A 3,101-nucleotide genomic window follows, 5' to 3' on the forward strand; every position below is an offset into this window, starting at 1 on the left:
GGGGAGGGGAAGCAGGAAAACCAAGGAGGGGGAAGAAAAGCTGCGATAGTAGTAAAAAATAATTCCAAGTGGGGGGAGGAAAAAAATGGCGGATTAAAATCCAAGATGGCGGCGCCGAGGGGCGAACGGCACAGGGGGAAGGCCGCGAGGCGGCCGTGAGAATATCACTCCGCCAAGCCCCGCGATAAAGAGTCCCTTCGGCTCCCTGGCGGAGACTCCGCGGGGCAGCGGCGAGGCCCAGCCACCGTTGTCTCCGCTGCTTCCTCGTGCTCCTCCTTCTTCTCTGCCGGTAGCCCTGTTTCTGCCGATGTGCCGAGCCAGGCGGGCAGCTCCGCCGGCCGCCGCGCCCCGAAGTTTCTTTTCTTCCCCGGCGAAATCCGCGACCTCCTCGCCCCGTCCAGGCAGACGCCGCCCGCCGCTGCGCTCCCGGCGGCGGAGGAACACCGCGCGCAAACGCTGCCCTGAGCCTCCGCAGCGGAAGGATATGCCGTTCAAAGGCAAAAAAAAACCCAAAAAACAAGCAGAGTTCGTCCCTCCAACCGCAAGCGGCGCCGCTCCCCGCCTCCTCTTCACGCGGGGCGGCGCAGAGCCCTGCCACTAGCCCGCCATCCACCGCGCCTCGGCCGCGCAGCACACACGACGCGGTGCGCAGCTGCCATGGCCGCCCCGCGCGGCCCAGAGCCGCGGCGGAAGGATTTCATTGAGAAAAACAAGTCCCGGGCCACCCCGCAGCTCGAACCGCCCGGCCGTGTGTGCGGAGAAGAAGTTCCGGACGGCTCAAACGGTGGAGAGATCCCTCCGCCCGGAGCTGCCCTTTAAATGCGAGGAGACTCGCCACTGTAGTCTTTGTCAGCGCGGCGGGGGTTCGCCGCCCCCTCCACGGGCGCGGGGCGGCGCCTGACGGAGCTGGAGTCGCCGTTTCGGCTCCTCGGGGCGCTCCCGGGCTCCGACACCCTCTTCCTTGTCGCTGCCTGACCGAGGCATTTAAAAATGGCTCCCGCGGCCGGGAGGGGCAGAGACGGCGCCACCTGGGCCGGGTGCGGGCCGCGAGGGGGCGGGGGCGCCCGAGACTGGAAGCGGCCGCGCTCCGGGCGGGGCGGGAGCACCCGGCGGGCGGGAGGGTCTGCTGGGCCCCTCGGAGTTTGCTGAGACGGGAAAAGCCGGGGGCAAGAGTTTTCTGTTCAAAGTCCGAAAGTGATATTATTTAATTAATATTTCATGTCGCCCTTTGTTTCTTGCCCTGTGCCGATTGCGGTACGGGGTGTTCTCAAATGCAAGCGTTACGAGTTTGCCAGAAGCTTTTAGGTTATTTGCGTTCACTTTAAGGTGGCCATAAACACTCGTGAAAGGAAAAGATCTGCTATGTAAGATCTTTCTTCACGACAGCTGCTCACCAGAAATGCCGAATCATCGGGTTTGTTCGTAGTAGGATGCTGAAGTTTTTTTAGTAAAATATAATTTTGCATGGAGATAGTTTTGCTTTAATTATTGAAGTGAAACAATATTTGGTAATGGCATGTCTCCCCAAAAACTGAATTGCTACGTAAACCATTGTTACTATAATTCCATAATGAGAAACTGCCTCTGAAGCTGAGATTTTGCATGTCCTGTTGCTACAGCAGATTAATTCAGACTGTTACCGTCAAATTATAAATCTCTGAAAGATTTACTTAAAACCAGAATGGACTATTGAAAATAAAATAAGCTGACTGGTCAAACCATGATCAAATCATGATAGGATGCTTCAGGAATAAATTTTCTATGTTAAACACTTTTGAATGTGCATGGTTTTGGGTTCTTTTCTGGAAACCAGCAGATACATGGCAATAAATGTAACTTCAGGAATGTATTATGTTTTGTGTTGTGAAAGACTGGTAGGTAGTTTCAACATCAGCTTCACTTCCTAAATTAGTGCTACCATATCATGCTTAACCCTCACCAAAACATGAAATGTCCCAGAAAATCAACTTCTATTGTTTTCTAATTAGTTATTAAAGGGTGATGATGATGCATCATTTTTTAAAGGCATAAAAATTTAGTTGAGTCCCGTGTTACTTAATATATCTATGGTGATTTTGTGACTTCTGCTGGAGAATTTTTTTTCTTATACTGTAAGACTGAAAGATTTCAAGCGTATACCAGGCAATGGATGAGTTTATCTCAGTGTGCATTGGTAAGAATCAGTAATTTTTATTTCCCGAACTACTCTTCCTAAGTTGTTACAGTTGTAAAAACTTGCTTTTTACTGATTTTGCAGATGTTTGCACTTTGGGAATAGTAGCTTTTACATTTTCAACATCCCATATATGCTATGACAGTGAAGTCCGAATATTGCAAACAGTTTTGGTCACCAAGATTTCACTGAAAAATTGTAATAATTAAAATATTTGTGATGAGTAGTTTTGTAAAAGCCGTGTCTTTTAAGAAGCAAAACTTGAACTTTAGGTTTGAGTTACATGTAGAAGCTGCTGATGCATTGCAATGTCTGGGGCCCTGTATCTGTCCAGACTTCTGCCCACAGCTGCAGCATCTGAATCTAGCCCTCAGCCCTAAATCTCCCTGTTCAAAACTACCCCTGCAACAAAACCTTTCCAGTGATATGAAGCCAAATCCAGCTTAAGCTGAAAAAGATACAGCTCTGGCTGAGCCAGTGATGTTTTGCCCTGTATGTCCATCCGTGATTTATTTGCAAATCTGGCTTAAAATCTCTGGCAATGGGTAATTTGGAAGACTAGAAACGTATAACTACAATTGAAAAGTCCATCACCCACTTGACAGTTTTACTCAGCCACAGAAGCATTTGGGATTTTTTTTTGTTTACTTTTATTCTGTAGTACTTTTACTAGAACCAGCCTAAGTATTTCTGAAACAGATGCCAGGGAGTGTTTATACACCAGTAAGAAAGCCAAGTTGTCATATATGTCCTTAGCAGGCCTGCCAGGCTATAAGGCATCTTTGTGCCGTGAAAGTTTTAAAGCACACTATGTCTTGTGTTATAACTTGTGTTGGCACTTGAATCTGGAGCTAAATCCAATGTGCCCAAATCCCTACCATCAGTTCTGCCCATTTTAAGAGACTAGCGATGCCACCCAGTGAAGCAG

This window comes from Cuculus canorus, chromosome 5, assembly GCF_017976375.1.
Source record: "Cuculus canorus isolate bCucCan1 chromosome 5, bCucCan1.pri, whole genome shotgun sequence".
Taxonomy (NCBI): Eukaryota; Metazoa; Chordata; class Aves; order Cuculiformes; family Cuculidae; genus Cuculus; species Cuculus canorus.